The 22,372-nt window shown below is 44.0% G+C and overlaps 1 protein-coding gene across 7 annotated transcripts in view; it reads right to left on the minus strand.

Annotated features, from left to right (window-relative positions):
• Nucleotides 1–22,372, minus strand: part of GRIP1 (glutamate receptor interacting protein 1) — a 337,553-nt gene that overhangs the window by 163,989 nt on the left and 151,192 nt on the right. The gene's annotated exons all lie outside the window — the stretch shown is intronic.

Here is a 22,372-nt window from a genome sequence, read left to right on the forward strand (position 1 = left end):
ATAAATAACGACTGAATGAATGGTCAGCGGCGAAGTAGAGGAGATCATTTATATCATTCAGAATTCTGGACATTTCAATCATTCATTCATTTGTATTTATTGAGCACTTATTGTGTGCAAAGCACTGGACTAAGCCCTCAGGGAAGTACAGTACAACAACAGGCACATTCCCTGCCCACAACAAGCTATGCATCATTATCTGTAAGTGTGAAGGTGCCATAGAAAATACTGGCATTAAAATTCTATAGCACTGACAGTAAAGGAGACTGTTATAATGATAGATAATAATAATAATTATGGTATTTGTTAAGTGCTTACTATGTGCTATGCACTGTTCTATGCTCTGGGGTATTTACAAGGTAATCAGGTTGCCCCACATGGGGCTCACATTCTTAATCCCCATTTTACAAATGAGGTAACTGAGGCACAGAGAAGTAAAGCGGCTTGCCCAAGGTCATACAGCAGACAATGGTAGGAGCCAGGATTAGAACTCAAGTCCTCTGACTCCCAAGCCCATGCTCTTTCCACTAAACTACACTGCTTCTACTAATAAGAGTCTCCTTATAATAGGAGACTCCTGTTTGATTTCTCAGCAGTTTTCTCACCATCTAGAATGACGTTTCCTGTTGATAGTGACAAATTATAGATTAAAAACAAGAGATTATCACTGCCAATATTTACTTACAAGGTATTTAAATTCACAAACACTCAAATGAGAGAATTAAAAGACACCAATCACATAAATATATAACACAGACAGAATACCCGCACAGTGAAATCTTGTTAAAAAAAAAAAACCCATGGGGAACCTAAACGTTGTTCTTTTTGTATTTATTAATCCAATTACTCGTCACAGAATTCCATCCAAAATCAAGCGGCACTGGAATGTGACATTCCAAGACTGGTCTTCAAATCTTGCCTACGTACCTCTGGAGTACAGTGCTCTACACATAGTAAGCACTCAATAAATACGATTGATTGAATGAATCTAAACACGCACAATAACCATAATTAAGCTTAATGACTGTCACTGCAACCACAATCAATCAATGGCATTTACTGCTTGCTTAGTATGTGCAGAGCACTGTATTAAGCGCTTGGGAGAGTACAATACAACAGAGTTTGGCAGTCATGTTCCCTGCCTGCAATGAGCTTCCAGTCCAGAGGGATGTGCCACTTAAGCAGGTCTTCCATACTGTGTAATTTATGGGAATGTGCCTGTTTGTTTTGTTGATCCCCTTCTAGACTGTGAGCCCACTGTTGGGTAGGGACCGTCTCTATATGTTGCCAACTTGTACTTCCCAAGCGCTTAGTACAGTGCTCTGCACAGATTAAGCGCTCAATAAATACAATTGATTGATTGAATTCTCCCAAGCACTTAGGACAGTGCTCTGCACACAATAAGAGCTCAACAAATACGATTGAACAAATCCTTCCTCGATGTGTTCTCTCTAATACGCAAATCCGCATGGTCTGGTAGAAAGAGCACGGGACTTAGAATTAGAGGAGCTGGGTTCTAATCCCAGCTCTGTCACTTGTCTATTGTGACACCTTGGGCATAACATTGTACCTCGGTTTCCAGTAAAATGGAGATATGTTCTGTATCCTTCCTTCTTAGGATGGGACCCCCAGGACTGTTTCTGATTTGATTATTTTGAATCTACTAGGTACTTAACAAATACCACATTTACTATGACACCTGAGGCTAGGAGGGCAGCAGTACGCTATAAAACACTGGTAGCAGAGAATATGCATTTTATGTGATATTAAGTGCTTTCTACGTGCCAGGCACCCTACAAAGTGCTGGGGTAGATACAAGCTAATCAGATTGGACACAGTCCTTGTCCCACATGGGGCTCTCAGTCTTAATCCTCATTTCACAGATGAGGGAACTGAGGCACAGAGAAATAAAATGACTTGCTAAGGTCAAACACCAGACAGTGTGAAGCAGTGTGGCCTAGTGGATAGAGTCAGAAGGACCTGAGTTCTCATTCCAGCTCTGCCACTTGTCTGCTGTGAGACCTTGGGAAAGTCCACTTCAGGTACCTCATCTTCTAAAATGGGGAATGACCATGTCCTGTCTGATTATCTTGTATCTACTACAGTGCTTAGTACAGTGAATGGCACATAATAAGCACTTAAATACCATTAAAAAAAAAGTGGTGGATCCGGGATTAAAATCCAGGTCCTTCTGACTCTCAGGAGTAGCAGAAGGGTTTTTATAATGGTATTTATTAAGCGCTTACTATGTGCAAAACACTGTTCTAAGCACTGGAAGAGTTATTTTCCCCCCTGGCACAAAGGAGGTTTGCAGGGCCTGGTGAGGAGGAGAAGGGGGAGAGAAAGGGTTCAGACATGACAATATGTGCTACATTGTTTCTGATTCATCATCAATCGTATTTATTGAGCGCTTACTGTGTGCAGAGCACTGTACTAAGCGCTTGGGAAGTACAAGTTGGCAACATATAGAGACAGTCCCTACCCAACAGTGGGCTCACAGTCTAAAAGAGGGAGACAGAGAATAAAACCAAACATACTAACAAAATAAAATAAATAGAATAGATATGTACAAGTAAAATAAACAGAGTAATAAATATGTACAAACATATATACATATATACAGGTGCTGTGGGGAAGGGAAGGAGGTAAAATGGGGGGATGGAGAGGGGGATGAGGGGGAGAGGAAGGAAGGGGCTCAGTCTGGGAAGGCCTCCTGGAGTAGGTGAGCTCTCAGTAGGGCCTAGTAGTTGCAATCTAGTTCTGATTGCAACTAGAAGGTGTGTTTGTGTGGGTAGGGAAACATGAGGTATACACCACATAGGTTGTTACCTCCATACAATTCATTCAATTGCATTTGTTAAGCAAAAACTGTGTGCAGAACACTGTACTAAGCACTTAGGAGAGCACAATATAATAGTAGCACAGCTACGTTTTCAAGAGGGAAAACAACCAGTGATATTTACTCAGAACTGTACTGAGCACTCAGGAGAGTACAATCGTACTTCTTGAGTGCTTACTGTGTGCAGAGCACTGTACTAAACGCTTGGGAAGTACAAGTTGGCAACATATAGAGACGGTACCTATCCAACAGTGGGCTCACAGTCTAGAAGCGTGGGCTCAGGATTCCTAGACAACTCCAGGAGTTTCTAGTGGGCAAATCAGACATTGACTCAATTACGGATAGGGGAAGCGGCAAACCAAAAAGGATCTGCTCATTAATGCCGTGGAGCTGGAGTGATTAACCAAATGCTTACGGAGCCCAGACCCAAGTGCCTAGGCGATTCAGAAGGGAGGGTAACGAGGAAATGAGGGGCTAATCTGGGAAGGCTTCTTGGAGGAGGTGTGATTTCAGAAGGCTTTGAAGACAGGGAGAGTGACCTTTGTAAGGAATACTTATAATCCTCATAATAGCAATTAATGGTATTTACTGTGGGGCTAGCTCTGGGACCATAAACTAATTATGGTCAGGGAATCGGTTTAGATTGTAACTTGGACTTCCAAGTGCCTAGTACAGTGCTCTGCACACAGTAAGCACTCAATATGATTGATTGATTGATTGCTTAGTACAATGGCTTGCACACAGTACAAGTGAATGAACTGAATGAATGCAGGGCCCTGCATTAATTCCTTGAGAAAATACAGCTGAATATGATCCCTGCCCTCAAGATGTTTACAATTTGGCAGGGGAGGCGGGGGAAACATATTCCAGTAAATTACAAGTAGGGGAAAGCTGAAACTCCTATCTTTTTAGAGTGGCTGCAGAACTATTTTGAATAAACTAAAATTTCCTATAAAAATAACAGCTTACTAACGAGGCTCCTCCTTCCCCTCCCCACAGCACCTGTATATATGTTTGTACTGATTTATTACTCTATTTTACTTGAACATATTTACTATTCTATTTATTTTGTTAATGATGTGCATCTAGCTTTATTTCTATTTATTCTGACGACTTGACACCTATCCACATTTTGTTTCGTTGCCTGTCTCCCCCTTCTAGACTGTGAGCCCATTGTTGGGTAGGGACCGTCTCTATATGTTGAAGCAGAGAAGCAGCGTGGTTCAGTGGAAAGAGCCCGGGCTTTGGAGTCAGAGGTCATGGGTTTGAATCCCAGCTCCGCCAATTGTCAGCTGTGTGACTTTGGGCAAGTCACTTCACTTCTCTGTGCCTCAGTTACCTCATCTGTAAAATGGGGATTAAGCCTGTGAGTCCTCCATGGGACAACTTGATCACCTTGTAACCTCCCCAGTGCTTTGCACATAGTAAGTGCTTAATAAATGCCATCATTATTATTATTATTATTATGTTGCCAACTTGTACTTCCCAAGAGCTTAGTGCAGTGCTAAGTCAGCTGTGTGACTTTGGGCAAGTCACTTAACTTCTCTGTGCCTCAGTTACCTCACCTGTAAAATGGGGATTAAGCCTGTGAGCCCTCCATGGGACAACTTGATCACCTTGTAACCTCCCCAGCGCTTAGAACAGTGCTTTGCACATAGTAAGTGCTTAATAAATGCCATCATTATTATTATGTTGCCAACCTGTACTTCCCAAGAGCTTAGTACAGTGCTCTGCACACAGTAAGTGCTCAATAAATACGATAGAATGAATGACTCTCTGCTCTCTTTCGTTTTTCTTGACCTTAGAAAAGAAAATTGCTGAGGGCTTGTGCCCAAAGAAGGCCGAAAAGACATAGCTGGATATGAATTATACTGAATTCTCACACACACATTTCATTTTAATCCCAAAAATAATCTCTCCCGGGCCCCGCACAACCACAAATTGTGTTAATGGACCTCCCTCTACTGGCTAAATACAGAATCTTCTCAAAAAATCACGATTCTATTGCGTTTGCAGGCTTCTGCATCCAGTTTCACTACCAACTTTGGGAATCGATTTTGATAAAAACAAGAGAAAGCAAAACAGTAAGCGCGAAGTTTGCAAATCAAAGTGTTGGAAGTTGCAGAAAAATAAAAGCATCTGTGAAAGGCCTGTCAGTGGGGCACTCTATGAAAGGAAAAAATCCAATATAAGGGACAGCGCGGGGAGGAAACAAGTCTACCCATTCTGTTTATTGTCCTCCCAAGGGCTCAGTACAGTACTCTGCACACAGTGAGCACTCAAAGACCATTGATTGAGTGAAAATTGAAAAGTAGCATGACAGTGGATAGCGCACGGCACTGGGAGTCAGAAGCACCTGAGTTATAATCCCGGTTGATCTTGGGCAAATCACTTCACTTCTCTGGGCCTCAGCTACCTCATCTGTAAAATGGAGATGATACCTGTGCTCCCTCCTACTTAGATTGTAAGCCATTTGTGGGACAGGGACTAGGTCTAATCTGATTATCTTGTAACTTCCCCAGCACTTTGAACAGTGCTTGACATAGAGTGGGCACTTAAATACCATAATTATGAATAAAATACCAGGGCAGTTAGTAGAGAAGCAGCACGGCTCGGTGGAAAGAGCACGGGCTTTGGAGTCAGTGGTTGCGGGTTCGAATCCCGGCTCCGCCACTTGTCTCCTGTGTGACTTTGGGGAAGTCACTTAACTTTTCTGTGCCTCAGTTCCCTCATCTGTAAAATGGGGATTAAGACTGTGAGCCCCACGTGGGACAACTCGATCACCTTGTATTCCCCCTCAGCTCTGCACTGAGTAAGCGCTTAACAAATGCCATTATCATTATTATTACTGAGAGCTCATCTCCTCCAGGAGGCCTTCCCAGACTGAGCCGCCTCCTTCCTCTCCCCATCCTCCCCCCGCCTTACCTCCTTCCCCTCCCCACAGCACCTGTATATATGCATATGTTTGTACATACTTATTACTCTATTTTACTTGTACATAGTTATTCTATTTATTTTATTTTGTTAATATGTTTTGTTGTCTGCCTCCCCCCCTTCTAGACTGTGAGCCAGCTGTTGGGTAGGGACCATCTCTAGATGTTGCCAACTTGTACTTCCCAAGTGCTTAGTACAGTGCTCTGCACACAGTAAGCGCTCAATAAATACGATTGAATGAATGAATGAATCAATATTAGAAGCTGCCCGGCCTAGTGGATAGTGCATAGGCCTGAGAGTCAGAAGGTCCTGGGTTCTAATCCCAGCTCTGCCCCTTGTCTGCTGTGTGACCTTGGGCAAGTCACTTTCCCTCTCTGTGCCTCAATTCCGTCATCTGTAAAATGGGGATTAAGATTGTGAGCCCTAGATGGGACGGGGACTGTGTCCAACCGGATTATCAGTAAGCGCTTAAATACCATAACTATTTATTTATAATTAATTATTATTATTAGGCCCACAAGCTGGGGGGTTCTATTGTTAGAAAACTGCCACAGCCCTTTGCAGGCACCACCTGTACTACAATGCCCCACATCATTTCTGTTTGTATTTGTAGATGCATGAAATATTAAACACAATCCCAATGATCCAAGCAGCAAAATTCCACGCCGCAGTTTCCGCAATGGATTTGGAATTCTTCAGAGGATAGGCCCAAAGTCTTCTGGGGGCCACCCGACAGGTACAGCTGCTGAGACGGAGTCTAACTAGGATCCTGCGTTGGAAAGAAGCAGCACCTAATGAGTCAGAAGGGAGCCCATTTCATTTGAATACTTCCTTGCGGCAGAAAAGTGGAAATGGAAAATAATTTCCTGAAATCTGAAGGTAGAGGGCAGCAGGTCCTCATACATGCCAACAGCTCATGCAAAGAGCTCCACATTGATTAGCTCAAATCTCAAAGCCTCCTTGGGGCATGGCACTTCCTTAAATCAATCAGTCGTACTTAACAAGCGCTTATTAGGGGCAGAGTATTGTGCTAATCGTTTGGCTCAGTGGATAGAGTGCGGGCCTGACAGTCAGAAAGACCTGGGTTCTAATCCTGTCGCTGCCACTTGTCCGCTGTGTGACCTCGGGCAGGGCACCTCACTTCTCTGGGCCTAAATTACCTCATCTGGAAAATGGGGATTACCAATAATTATGGTACTTGTTAAGGGCTTTCTGTGTGCCAAGCACTGCTTTAAACACCAGAGTAGAAACAAGTTACATAGTCCCTGTCCCACCCGGGGTTCACACTCAACACCATTTTACAGATGAGGTATTTGAGGCACAGAGAAGTTAAGTGACTTGCCCAAGGTCACACAGCAGAGATGTGGCAGAGCCAAGATTGGAACCCAGGTTCTTCTGAGTCCTGGATCTGTGCTCTATCCACTAAGACACGCTGGGAGCTCTATGTGGGACAGGGACTATATCCAAACTAATTACCTTGCATCTACCCCAGCACTTAACACTGTGCCTGGCACACAGTAAATACTTAAATACCACAATTATTATTATTATTGGAGTACAATACTAGATCATATTTATTGAGCACTTACTGTGTGCAGAGCACTGCACTAAGCGCTTGGGAAGTACAAGTAGGCAACATATAGAGACGGTCCCTACCCAACAGTGGGCTCACAATCTAGATCCTTAAAGATCCTTAGTCATTTGAGCTGGGAAGTCAAATCTACCCTTGTGTTTATCGTAACCACCATTTCTGTCTACGATCCAGAAAGCGACCAGTGCGGCTCAGAGTAATGTGAGTTCTCTCAAGTCACTAGAATATCTGGCCTCAAATCACTCAGGCTCAAAGAGAAGATGTGTAAATGTAAAGGGAACTGCTGGAAAGGAGGAAAACCGGACAGATGAAAAAAGGGATTAGCCACCTAGAGAAGAGTTGCTTTGCAGAAGAGAAATTTACTACCTGAATGATTATTCAATGCAGCTAAAAGAGGATTGAGAATTTAATCTTCAAAACGTCTTTCAAATTGAACCAACAAAGCTGGCTGTGAAAGTGAAACAGTTATTATAATGATCACGGCAATTACACTGTAATTACTGTTGACTTTGTAATTAATAATTCATGCAAATCACATCTAATTTACACACAAAATTAAGGTTATAGTCTAAGAATAATGTCGATCAAAGACATCTCAAATTATGTATAGGAACTGCCCTCCTGCTTTGTATTTTTACCAACATTTTCGGGGTTTGAAGAAAGTTGATTAGCTCTAAGCAATGCCAACTAGGAGAAACATAAGTATGTTCGAAAACAACAAACAGCTTTCATTATTATTATTTATCAATGGTATTTATTATGCGCTTACTATGTTGTCAAGCACTGTACTAAGCACTGGGATAGATAAAAGACAATCAGTTTGGATACAGTCCCTGTCCTATCTGGGGCTCGCCGTTTTAATCCCCATTGTACAGGTGAGCTAATTGCTTTAGTGCATTTGTTTCAACTCTCCATATGGGTCCATTGGCAGGTCTCACCTCCTGTTTTGACTTTCCAAAGACTGTGTCTAATTTCCACCTGTATATTCTTTCCCAGCCCTTCGTACCATTCTTAGCACACCGTTAGTGTTTAATAAATACTACGATTCCTACTCCTACTAATAGTAACTGTGGTATTTGCTAAGTGCTACCCATGTGCCGGGCACTGTACTAAGTGCTGGGGTGGATACAAGCAAATTGGGATGAACACTGCCCCTGTCCCTCATGGGGCTCAGTTTTAATTCTTAAAACTTAATCCTCTGCTTGACTTTCCCTCCTGTACCCAAGACTGGTAGAGTACTGGAAACTCTCCAGGTGAGACCCTGGGAGGGGAATTTATATACATAACCATATTTTAATATCTTTTTTCTCTCTCGAGACTGCAAGCTTCTTGTGGGTAGGGAACATGTCTGCCAATTCTGCTGTATTGTACTTGCCCAAGCACATTTAGTTCAGTGTTTTGCACACACAGAAAAACTCAAACCTGACTGGTTGATTGATGAGTTCCTTGAGGACAGGGATCGTGTCTATTTCTCCTATTCAGATTGTGAGCCCCATGTGGGATCTGATTAACTTGAATCTATCCCAGTATTTAGTAAGTACAATGAGGTACTGTGATTCAGTGGACGGAGCCTGGGCCTGAGAGTCAGAAAGACTTGGATTCTAATCCCAGCTCCGCCATTTGTCTGCTGTGTGATCCTGGGACAGTCACTTCACTTCTCTATGCCTCAGTTACCTCATCTGTAAAGTGGGGATTAAGACTGTTAGCCCTATGAGGGACAGGGACTGTGTACAACCCGATTATCTTGTACCAACTCCAGCACTTAGAACAGTGCGAATACCACAATTATAATTACAGTGGTTGCCACTCAACAAATAACACAATTATTATTATTGTACTCTCCCAAACTCTATGAGATTGATGCATTACCCCACTGTTTCATGTTTGGAAACCTAGTTCCAGATCAAATAGGAGCTCAAGTTTTACTTGCTAATTATCTTCCAAAGAATATGAGTTACTGGATTTACTTCGAATTGGTGAAAAATAACCCAAAGGAACAGTATTGGAAAAAGAGTGACAAATCCAAGTGTCTGCTAGTCAACTCTTGCATTCTAGAGGGGGCTCCATTTATAGCTACTTTAATACTATCAATTAATGGCATTTATTCATTCATTCATTCAATCGTATTTATTGAGCGCTTGCTGTGTGCAGAGCACTGTACTAAGCGCTTGGGAAGAACAAGTTGGCAATATATAGAGACAGTCCCTATGAAACAGCGGGCTCACAGTCTAGAAGGGGGAGTCAGACAACAAAACAAAACATATTAACAAAATAAAATAAAATTTATTGAGAGTTTACTATATATAGGACACTGTACTAAACTCTTGGGAAAGTACAGAGTCAGTAGGTACATTCCCTACCCACATTTAACCTGATCCCACACAAGGCAGAGATCACAGGAACCCTTACCCACCAAGTCTTCCTTGGAGCCGGAGAATTTTTGCCTCAGGAGTAAAGTTCAGAGCAACCCAATGTTTGGCAAGGATTCAAGACTTGGTGGTTGAACAGAGCACATCAATTACTTTCTGCTTTAAGTCACGGACTCCACCATCCAGAAATGAGTTCCTGGAAGGGGAGGTGGTAGCTGGAATCCGACAGAGCGGGTGTCCGACACGGCTCCGGAATGGAAAAAATGAGTTCTCCGGGCCACCTATGAGTTCGGAATTCATATTCCTTTAATAAGTTTTCACTGTGTTTGAGGCAGCAGGTTCTGTAAAATGCCACAATGGAATAAAGATCAAACCAGACCCTCCCGCTTCATGTTAATAATCTGGATCAGTTGAACCCCCAGCTAGGAGGCAAATCTGAATAATGCCATAATTTTGTTAGAAACCATCTGCGCTGCCCTTAGCTATAATAAATGACATTAACAAACACTTCTCAGGGCTTTTGAACAGAACTGCGGCATATTAGCCAAACAACCTTAAAGACTGGAATTCTTGTTTCTCCACCCTTGATTCTCTTCTCCTACAGGCCTATAGGATGGAGTTTTGAAAGAATAAAGGTCTTGCTACAATAGAGAATGACAATAAATGAGGTATGAAACCGTATATAACCAAGGTCGAACTATGTGGCAAATACACAATCCACACAGTTCTGCTACACGTGTTTTCATTACATGATTTCATAATTAATAACAATTGTGTTTAAGCGCTTACTATAAGACAGGCACTGTACAAGCGAATCAGGTTGGACAAAGTCCCTGTCCCACATGGGGCTCACAGTCTCAATCTCCGTTTTACAGATGAGGTAACCGAGGTACAGAGCAAAGCAGAGCAGTATTGCCTAGTGGATAGAGCACAGGCCTGGGAGGACCTGGGTTCTAATCCTGGGTCCATCACTCGTCTGTTGGGTGACCATGGGCAAGTCACTGAGCCTCAGTTCCCTCATCTGTAAAATGCAGATTCAATACCCACTCCCCCTCCTACTTAGGATGTGAGCCCCATGTGGGACCTCATAATCTTGTATCTACACCAGTGCTTAGTACAGTGCTAGGCACATAGAAAGCACTTAAATACAACATTAACATTATTTTTATTAATAACAATAATACTTGCCACAATAGAGAATGACAATAAATGAGGTATGACTTGACTTGCCCAAAGTCACACAGCTGACAATTGGCAGAGCTGGAATTTGAACTCATGACCTCTGACTCCAAAGCCCGGGCTCTTTCCTCTGAGCCACGCTGCTTCTCGCTGGTTCTCCAAACCAACTGAACAAACACTTCACTCCTACAATGCCAGCCTACTTACTGTACCTCCAACTCATCTCTCTTGCCATCCACCTCTTGCTCACATCTTCCCCTACTCCTCCTCCTCCTTGTCTGACAGACCAATCAATCAATTGTATTTATTGAGCGCTTACTGTGTGCAGAGCACTGTACTAAGCGCTTGGGAAGTACAAGCTGGCAACATATAGAGACGGTCCCTACCCAACAGTGGGCTCACAGTCTAGAAGGGGGAGACAGAGAACAAAACCAAACATACTAACAAAATAAAATAAATAGAATAGATAGGTACAAGTAAAATAAATAAAAAGAGTAATAAATATGTACAAACAAAGCATTATTAAGGTCCCATCTCCTCCAAGAGGCCTTCCCAGACTAAACCCTCTCTTCCCCGGCTCCCTCTCCCTTCTGCGTCATCTAGGCGCTTGGATCTGTGACCTTTAGGCATGTGATACTCGCCCCACCCCTTAACCTCCTAGCACTTTTGTGCCTATCTTTAAATTACATCTTCTAAATAACTTACTTAAATTCATGTCTGGCTCCCCCCCCAGACTGTAATCCCTCTCTCTGATCATAATCTTCTCACCTGCCTCCTCACTCACACTCCTTTCCCCTGTAAATCCGTATTACTCCCTCACAGAGATCTCCGCTCTCTGGACCCCACCCATCTTTCGGAGCGCCTCACACCCCACCTCGCCGCCCTCTCCTCTCTACCCAGTCTTGATGATCAGATTACTGCTCTCAACTCTACCCTTTCTACTCAGCTAGACTCGCTCGCTCCCCTTTCCCTTCGCCGCTCTCGCACCACTAACCCACAGCCCTGGATCACTGCCACTGTCCGCCTCCTTCGCTCTTACGCTCGAGCTGCCGAACGCTGCTGGCGAAAGTCTAAACACCATGCCAACCTTGTTCACTTCAAGTTTCTCCTTTCCTGCCTTAACTCAGCCCTCTCTTCTGCCAGACAAAACTATTTCTCCTCCCTTATTGACACCCATGCCCATCACCCCCGCCAGCTCTTCCGTACATTCAACTCCCTTCTCAGGCCCCCGGTTCCTCCCCCTCCTCCTTCCCTCACCCCCAACGATCTGGCCTCCTACTTCATTAACAAAATTAAATCCATCAGGTCCGACCTCCCCAAAGTCTCTTCCCCCCTTTCTCCATCCCCCCGGCTCTCAACACTCTCTGCTACTCTCCCATCCTTCCCAGCGGTATCCTCAGAGGAACTCTCCTCCCTCCTCTCAAGTGCTACTCCGGCCACCTGTGCTTCTGACCACATTCCCTCTCATCTTATGAAATCTCTCGCTCCATCCCTTCTCCCCTCCTTAACTTCCATCTTCAACCGCTCACTCTCCACTGGTTCCTTCCCCTCTGCCTTCAAACATGCCCATGTCACTTCCATCCTAAAAAAAACCCTCTCTTGACCCCACCTCACCTTCTAGTTATCGTCCCATATCCCTCCTACCATTCCTTTCCAAACTCCTTGAACGAGTTGTCTACACGCGCTGCCTAGAATTCCTCAACAACAACTCTCTCCTCGACCCCCTCCAGTCTGGCTTCCGTCCCCTTCATTCCGCGGAAACTGCCCTCTCAAAGGTCACCAATGACCTCCTGCTTGCCAAATCCAACGGCTCATATTCTGTCCTAATCCTCCTCGACCTCTCAGCTGCCTTTGACACTGTGGGCCACCCCCTTCTCCTCAACACGCTATCTGACCTTGGCTTCACAGACTCCGTCCTCTCCTGGTTCTCCTCTTATCTCTCCGGTCGTTCTTTCTCAGTCTCTTTTGCAGGCTTCTCCTCCCCCTCCCATCCTCTTACTGTGGGGGTTCCCCAAGGTTCAGTGCTTGGTCCCCTTCTGTTCTCAATCTACACTCACTCCCTTGGTGACCTCATTCGCTCCCACGGCTTCAACTATCATCTCTACGCTGATGACACCCAGATCTCCATCTCTGCCCCTGCTCTCTCCCCCTCCCTCCAGGCTCGCATCTCCTCCTGCCTTCAGGACATCTCCATCTGGACGTCCGCCCGCCACCTAAAGCTCAACATGTCGATGACTGAGCTCCTTGTCTTCCCTCCCAAACCTTGTCCTCTCCCTGACTTTCCCATCTCTGTTGACGGCACTACCATCCTTCCCGTCTCACAAGCCCGCAACCTTGGTGTCATCCTCGACTCCGCTCTCTCATTCACCCCTCACATCCAAGCCATCACCAAAACCTGCCGGTCTCAGCTCCGCAACATTGCCAAGATCTGCCCTTTCCTCTCCATCCAAACCGCTACCCTGCTCATTCAAGCTCTCATCCTATCCCGTCTGGACTACTGCACCAGCCTTCTCTCTGATCTCCCATCCTCGTGTCTCTCTCCACTTCAATCCATACTTCATGCTGCTGCCCGGATTATCTTTGTCCAGAAACGCTCTGAGCATATTACTCCCCTCCTCAAAAATCTCCAGTGGCTACCAATCAATCTGCGCATCAGGCAGAAACTCCTCACCCTGGGCTTCAAGGCTCTCCATCACCTCGCCCCCTCCTACCTCACCTCCCTTCTCTCCTTCTACTGCCCAGCCCGCAACCTCCGCTCCTCCACCGCTAATCTCCTCACTGTACCTCGTTCTCGCCTGTCCCGCCGTCGACCCCCGGCCCACGTCATCCCCCGGGCCTGAAATGCCCTCCCTCTGCCCCTCCGCCAAGCTAGCTCTCTTCCTCCCTTCAAGGCCCTGTTGAGAGCTCACCTCCTCCAGGAGTCCTTCCCAGACTGAGTCCCTTCCCTCCTATCCCCCTCGTCCCCCTCTCCATCCCCCCATCTTACCTCCTGCCCTTCCCCACAGCACCTGTATATATGTATATATGGTTGTACATATTTATTACTCTATTTATTTATTTTACTTGTACATTTCTATCCTATTTATTTTATTTTGTTGGTATGTTTGGTTCTGTTCTCTGTCTCCCCCCTTTTAGACTGTGAGCCCACTGTTGGGTAGGGACTGTCTCTATGTGTTGCCAATTTGTACTTCCCAAGCGCTTAGTACAGTGCTCTGCACATAGTAAGCGCTCAATAAATACGATTGATTGATTGATTGTAAAGCTTGCTGTGGGCAGGGAACAGTTCTGCCGACTCTGTTGTGCTGTACTCTCCCAAGTGCTTAGTACAGTGCTCTGCATTTCATAAGCACTCAATAAATACCACAGACAATGGTGATCGATCGATCTGCAAGGAAAACACAACAGGAAGAGAAACTTCTTAGGAGAAACTGTCTGATCTTGGTGATTCGCTCAAGATGAGAAAGAGAGGAATACAACAGATGCTAGGCGGAAGAAACTCTAAATAGCATGGACTTTCAAAAATATGTGTTTTGTCTACCTCCTTTCTAGGAAAACCTCAGCCAAAAATCTCAGCTACAGTAGCGGGGGAAAGTGTTTTTAGACTTGGGTTATTTTTGAGCGCAAAAGATGGCCTAGCTTACAACACACTAACCTGTCAGGATATGTGGGCTCTGTTTAGGATTTAAAAATCCCCAGGTAAATCAGCTCATCTCTCCACTCCTCATTTATTCCCATCTGTAAAAGATTTGTATCATTGTATTTTTTAAGCACTTATTATGCACCAAGTACTGTTCTAAGAGCTGGGATATATACATGTTAATCAGGTCGGGCACAGTCCCTGTCCCACATGGGGCTCACAGTCTAAGTAGGAGGGAGTACGAATTAATCCCCATTTTACAGATGAGGTAACTTCAGCACAGATAATAATTGTGGTATTTGTTAAGCATTTACTATGTGCCAAACAATGTTCTAAGCACTGGGGGAGATACAAGTTCCTCAGTTTGGACACGGTCTCCATCTCACATGGGACACACAAGAGGGAGTAGGAATTAATCTCCATTTTATAGATGAAGTACCTGAGGCACAGATAATAATCATTGTGGTATTTGTTAAGCACTTAGACCAGTGCTTGGCACAGGTGCTGGGGCACACACAAAACCAATCAGGTTGGACACAGTCCCTGTCCCACATGGGGTTCCCAGTCTAAGTAGGAGGAAGTAAAATTGAATCTGAGGTAACAGAGAAAGAAAATGGGATTAAAGCTGTGAAGGACGAGTCCATATCAAGTGCCTGGAAGTCCAAGGACAGAAAATGCTGCATAAACATGAATTCACTATTGTTCCCACAAAACTTGGCCAACAAAAGAAATATGTCACTTTCTTAAACCTAAGATCATAATCAGCAAAGATCTGCCAGAAACATCCATAATCCTTAGGGAAAGTGAAAAATATATTGATTTTGGGGTTGCTGTTTTTTCTGGTAGAGGATTTCAGCACAGTTAAGGATTACCATTAAATTGACAAACAGAAAATCTGGGCTATAATGATCCAGAAAAAGATCTATTCAATGAGAAACTTCTCTTTTTCTATTATTAAACAGGATTCACAGTGGATGGGGCTAAGATGAGCGCTTTAATTATTTACAAGTGGTAAAAAATGCATTAAGCCATATTGAACACACACTTTTTCAAAACTGGATTTTAGGCCCATGGGGTTAAGCTTATGGAGCTGTATTGAGGATATGTAGGAACCCTGTGTATACGTTTGTACTGATTTATTACTCTATTTATTTTACTTGTACATATTTACTATTCTATTTATTTTGTTAATGATGTGCATTTAGCTTTAATTCTATTTGTTCTGATGACTTGACACCTGTCCACATGTTTTGTTTTGTTGTCTGTCTCCCCCTTCTAGACTGTGAGCCTGTTGTTGGGTAGGGACCGTCTCTATAAGTTGCCAACTTGGGCTTCCCAAGCGCTTAGTACAGTGCTCTGCACACAGTAAGCGCTCAATGAATACGATTGAATGAATGAATGAATGGTTATCAGACCCTTGGGCCAAGTGCCTACTATTTATATTATCTCTGGGAATGTGTTTATCTGCTCTGTTATACCAAACACTCTCAAGCTCTTACTACAGTGCTCTGCACAAAATAAGTGCTCAATAAACAACTCACTGATTTAAGCACTTACTTCAGACAGAGAACATATATAGCAACAACTCTGTTTTACTGTACTCCCCCAAGCCTGACCAAAAGTAGCGTGGCTCAGTGGAAAGAGCCCGGGCTTTGGAGTCAGAGGTCGGAGGTTCAAATCCCAGCTCCGCCAATTGTCAGCTGTGTGACTTTGGGAAAGTCACTTCACTTCTCTGTGCCTCAGTTACCTCACCTGTAAAATGGGCATTAAGACTGTGAGCCCCCCATGGGACAACCTGATCACCTTGTAACCTCCCCAGAGCTTAGAACAGTGCTTTGCACATAGTAAGAGCTTAATAAATGCCATTAAAAAGTGCTTAAATACCATAATTATTATTACAGTGCTCTCAATAAAGTAAGCATTTAATAAATATGATTATGACAAGCATTGTATTAAGTGCTAAGGAAAGAGATAAAAACATTCAGACAAGATCCCTATCTTTTTTTTATGGCATTTGTTAAGCACTTTACTATGTGACAGGCACTGTATTAAGCACTGACACAGAAGCAGTCATCTTCTGTCAAATTGGGATTAAGACTGTGAGCCCCACATGGGACAACCTGATCACCTTGTATCCCACCCAGCGCTTAGAACAGTGCTTTGCACACAGTAAAGCAGTGTTATTTATTATATCATTATATATTAATAATATATTATAATATGTTATATCATGTATTATATGATATTATATATCATATATTGTTATATATCATATATTTATATTATATAATATTACATATTATATAAATAATATATCATTATCTATTATTTATTATTAATATTATTATATTATTATTTCTAATAATAATAATAATTATTATTAGATATAAGCTAATCAAGTTGGACACAGTCCATCCCACAGGGGGCTCACCATCTTAATCCCCACTTTCCGGATGAGGTAACTGAGGCCCAGAGAAGTGAAATGACTTGCCAGAGAAGTGAAATGACTTGCCTAAGGTCACACAGGGGATAAGTGGCGGGGCCAGGATTGGAGCCCAGGTCCTACGGACTCATCTGAGAGAGTAATCGCCGGTCAGATATGAAGAAGGAGGGCGTTCCAGGCCAGAGGCAGGGTGTGTGCGGGAGATCAGTGGCGAGATAGATGATATCGAGGTAGAGAGAGTAGGCTGGCATTAGAGGAACAAAGTTTGCGGGCTGGATTGTAGTAGAAGAGCAGTGAGGTGAGGTAGGAGGGGGAAAGGTGATTGACTGTTTTAAAGTTAATGGTGAGGAGTCTCTGATGCGGAGGTGGATGGACAACTGGAGGTTCTTGAAGAGTGGGGAAACATGGCCTGAAAGTTTTTGTAGAAAAAATAATCCGGGCAGCAGAGTGAAATATGAACTCGAGTGGGGAGAGACAGGAGGCAGGGAGGTCAAGGAGGCTGACACAGTAATGAAGGTGGGATAGTGAAGTACAGAGAAGTACAGCATCTAGCTTTACTTCTATTTCTATTCTATTCCCTTCTATTTATTCTGATGACTTGACGCCTGTCCACATGTTTTGTTTTGTCGTCTGTCTCCCCCTTCTAGACTGTGAGCCCGCTGTTGGGTAGGGACCATCTCTATATGTTGCCAACTTGGACTTCCAAAGCACTTACTACAGTGCTCTGCACACAGTAAGCACTCAGATACAACAATGAATGAATGTGCTTGGATTAACGTGGTAGCAGTTTCGATGGAGAGGCAATGGTGGATGTTAGCGATGTTGTGAAGGCTGAACCAGCACAAATAAAATAAAATCGATAAAAAAGAGCAGCATCCCATCCCTGCTGAGACAGGTTTGTCCTTGATGGAAAAATAACCACAAACTTCCCAGAGCCTGCAATGTGGCCGCAGGGGGATTCCACCCTCCAGGCCTGGGGTGGCGGCACAGAGAACAAGCTTGAACGGTTTATGGCTCCCAAACGTTTAGTACAGTGCTCTGCACACAGCAAGGGCTCAATAAATACCATGGACTGACTGACTGAACCAGAATTAGCACCCGAAGGTCACAATGGGCGTACTTGTCAGCTGTGTGACTTTGGGCAAGTCACTTAACTTCTCTGTGCCTCAGTTATCTCATCTGTAAAATGGGGATTAAGACTGTTAGCCCCCTGTGGGAAACCTGATCACCTTGTAACCTCCCCAGTGCTTAGAACAGTTCTTTGCACATAGTAAGCGATTAATAAATGCCATCATTATTATTATCATCATTGGGGGTGGCAATACTAGGGGGAGGGCTATTCTTCAATGAGGTAAACCAGTCACTATGTGGAGGGCTACAGTTTTATGCAGTATAAGGCAGAAGAGATCAAAAAGTTGCAGAAGAACAATGATGATACCGATAACAAAAATAATGATAGTAATAATGATTGCGGTATTTGTTAAGCACTTCTTCTGTGTCAAGCACTTTACCCAAAGGCTGGAGAAGGCACAAAACAATAATAATAATGATGGCATTTGTTAAGGGCTATGTGCAAAGCACTGTTCGAAGTGCTGGGGAGGATACAAGGGGATCAGGTTGTCCCATGTGGGGCACACAGTCTTAACCCCCATTTTACAGATGAGGTAACTGAGGCCAGAGAAGTGACTAGCCCAAAGTCACACAGCTGACAATTGGCGGAGTCGGGATTTGAACCCATGACCTCTGACTCCAAAACCCATGCTCTTTCCACTGAGCCACGCTGTTCGAAGTGCTGGGGAGGACACAAGGGGATCAGGTTGTCCCACGTGGGGCTCACAGTCTTAACCCCCATTTTACAGATGAGGTAACTGAGGCCCAGAAAAGTTAAGTGACTTGCCCAAAGTCACACAGCTGACAATTGGCGGAGCCGGAATTTGAACCCATGACCTCTGACTCCCAAGCCCGGGCTCTTTCCACTGAGCCACACTGCTTCCCCCACATAAGGCTCGCTGTCTAAGAGGAAGGAAAACAGGTACTGCAACCCCATTTTGCAGATGATGGAACTGAGGCACAGAAAGTTAAGCATCTTGCCCAAGGTCACCCAGCAGCCAAGCGGCGTAGCCAGGACTAGAACGCAAGTGTTTCTTACTTCCAGGTCTGTGCTCTATCCAGTGGACCACACTTCAACACCCACTGACAATGTGGCAATTCTCAAGGCACCTTGAAAGTTAGCCATCCAAAATGGCCACCTTGAGTCATTAAAAGGAAGATGAAAGGAAGGCCCTACTGAGAGCCCACCTCCTCCAGGAGGCCTTCCCAGACTGAGCCCCTTCCTTCCTCTCCCCCTCGCCCATCCATCCCCCTCATCTTACCTCCTTCCCTTTCCCACAGCACCTGTATATATGTATATATGTCTGTACATATTTATTACTCTATTTATTTTACTTGTACATATCTACTCTATGTATTTTATTTTGTTAGTATGTTTGGTTTTGTTCTCTGTCTCCCCCTTTTAGACAGTAAGCCCACTGTTGGGTAGGGACTGTCTCTATATGTTGCCAACTTGTACTTTCCAAGCACTTAGTACAGTGCTCTGCACACAGTAAGCGCTCAATAAATATGACTGATTGATTGAGAAGCAGGATGGCCTACTAGACAGACCATGGGCCTTGGAGGCAGAAGGTCCTGGGTTTTAATCCCGACTCCATCCGTTGTCCACTGTGGGACCCTTGGCAAGTCACTTCACTGCTCTGTGCCTCAGTTTCCTCATCTGTAATACGGAAATTAAGACTGTGAGCCTCATGCGGGACAAGGACTGTGTCCAACCTGATTTGCTTGTTATTACCCTAGGGCTGAGTATGGTGCCTGGCACTTAGCATTCAATAATAATAATAATAATTAGGGCATTTGTTAAGCATTTCTAAGTGCCAGACACTGTTCTACGCACTGGGGTACATACAAATTAATCGGGTTAGACACAACCCGTCCCACATAGGCTCACAGTCTCAATCCCCATTTTAGAGACGAGGGAAGTGAGGACCAGAGAAGTGAAATGACTTGCCCAAGGTCACAAAGCAGACAAATGGTGGATCCAGGATTAGAACCCATGACCTTCTGGCTCCCGGGACTGGGCTCTGTCCACTATCCTCTACCCACTACCATGCTTAACGAATACCATTAAAGAAAAAAATAGATGAAGCATTCCATGTGAGACAATTCAAGAGCTATCTGACCCCCCTCCCCAACCCCCCAAAAACCACGCTTCGCCTTTTCTGCAAATCACACTGCCCAGTTAAAGGAAGGACTTAAGCTGGGCAAACATAAAGGAAATGAATGAGCCACCCTGCAAAAACAGTAGGAAATTAAGTTCCATTCTTCGTAAATTCTCAGAGAGGAATTCCCATACACTGGTCTCTCAAAGGTCCAATAAAAAAAAACCCGCTTTTAATTACTGCAACACACTTAGACTGTTATCATTAAGGCTTTGTGTCAGCAATTACAGTTTTATATTCCTGTTTTCAAGAGAACCATAAAAATGTGTTTGGGATGGATACTGGGGCCGATAGTTGTGATTCAATTGTGCCTGGAAGCTTTATTTGTTCCTAATGGTCCACGCCAACATTAAAGAAAACATATATGCTCTACAATACTGCAGGGATGAAAATATATAGGCTGCCTATAGATCCTTACATCATGGTTAAAAATCAACGATTGACTTTTCCACATACCTGTTGTTTGGTAGGGACTGTCTCTAAATGTTACATTTTATTTATTTTGTTAATGATGTGCATATAGCTTTAATTCTATTTGTTCTGACAATTTTGACACCTGTCCACATGTTTTGTTTTGTTGTCTGTCTCCCCCATCTAGACTGTGAGCCTGTCGTTGGGTAGGGACCGTCTATATGTTGCCGACTTGTACTTCCCAAGCGTTTAGTACAGTGCTCTGCACATAGCAAGCGCTCAATAAATACGATTGAATGAATGAATAAATGTTGCCAACTTGAACTTCCCAAGCGCTTAGTACAGTGCTCTGCACACAGTAAGCGCTCAATAAATATGACTGAATTAATGAATAAATGACAAGCAACGCCACACAAAGCTGCAAAACAGACATGAGCCTTTAAATGTGAGCACTGGGAAGCAATCAATAATGATTAATGATATTAACTATGGTATTTGTTAAATGTTTACTATGTGCCAGGCACTGTGCTAAGCACTGGGGTGGACAGAAGCAAACCAGATTGAATTCAGTCCCTGACCCACAAGGGGCTCACAGTCTCAATCCCCAATTTATAGATGAGGTAACTGAGGCACAGAGAAGTTGTGACTTGCCCAAGGTCACACAGCAGATAAGAATAATAATAATAATAATAATGGCATTTGTTAAGCTCTTACTATGTGCTGAGCACTGTTCTAAGCACTCAGGAAGATACAAAGTTATCAGGTTGTCCCAAGTGGGGCTCACAGTCTTAATCCCCACTTTCCAGATAAGGTAAACTTCTCTGTGTCTCAGTTACCTCATCTGTAAAATGGGGATTAAGACTGTGAGCCCCCCGTGGGACAACTTGATCACCTTGTAACCTCCCCAGGGCTTAGAACGGTGCTTTGCATATTGTAAGCACTCAATAAAAGCCATCATTATTATTATTATTATTAAAGTGACTCACCGAAAATCACACAGCTGACAAGTGTCAGCTTGGAGAAGCAGCATGGCTCAATGAAAAGAGCACAGGCTTTGGAGTCAGAGGTCATGGGTTCAAATCCCATCTCTGCCACTTAGCTGGGTGACTTTGGGCAAGTCACTTCACTTCTCTGGGCCTCAGTTACCTCATCTGTAAAATGGGGATTAAGACTGTGAGCCCCCCGTGGGACAACCTGATCACCTTGTAACCTCCCCAGCGCTTACAACAGTGCTTTGCACATAGTAAGCGCTTAATAAATGCCATCATTATTATCATTAAGTGGCAGAGCCGGGATTAAAACCTATGACCTTCTGATTCCCAGGCCCGTGCTCTATCCACTAGGCCATGATGCTTCTCTATCATGGGTGCAGAGCACTATACTAAGCGCTTGGGAGATGACAAAATAACAGAATTGGCAGACACACTCCCTGCCACCAAGAGGCTTGCAGGCCAGAAGGGGAGACAGACAGTATTATTAATGAATAAATTACAGATATGTACATAAGTGCTGTGGGGCTGAAGGTGGGGTGAATCAAGTGTGCAAGGGCGATGCAGAAGAAGGTGGGAGAAGAGGAGATGAGGACTTTAGTCAGGAAAGCCCTCTTGGAGGTGATGTGCTTTTAATAAAGCTTTGAAGGGAGGGAGAGTGATGGTCTGACAGACGAAAGGACTGGCCAGAGGCAGGATATGGGTGAG

This window comes from Tachyglossus aculeatus, chromosome 14 (assembly GCF_015852505.1).
Source record: "Tachyglossus aculeatus isolate mTacAcu1 chromosome 14, mTacAcu1.pri, whole genome shotgun sequence".
Taxonomy (NCBI): Eukaryota; Metazoa; Chordata; class Mammalia; order Monotremata; family Tachyglossidae; genus Tachyglossus; species Tachyglossus aculeatus.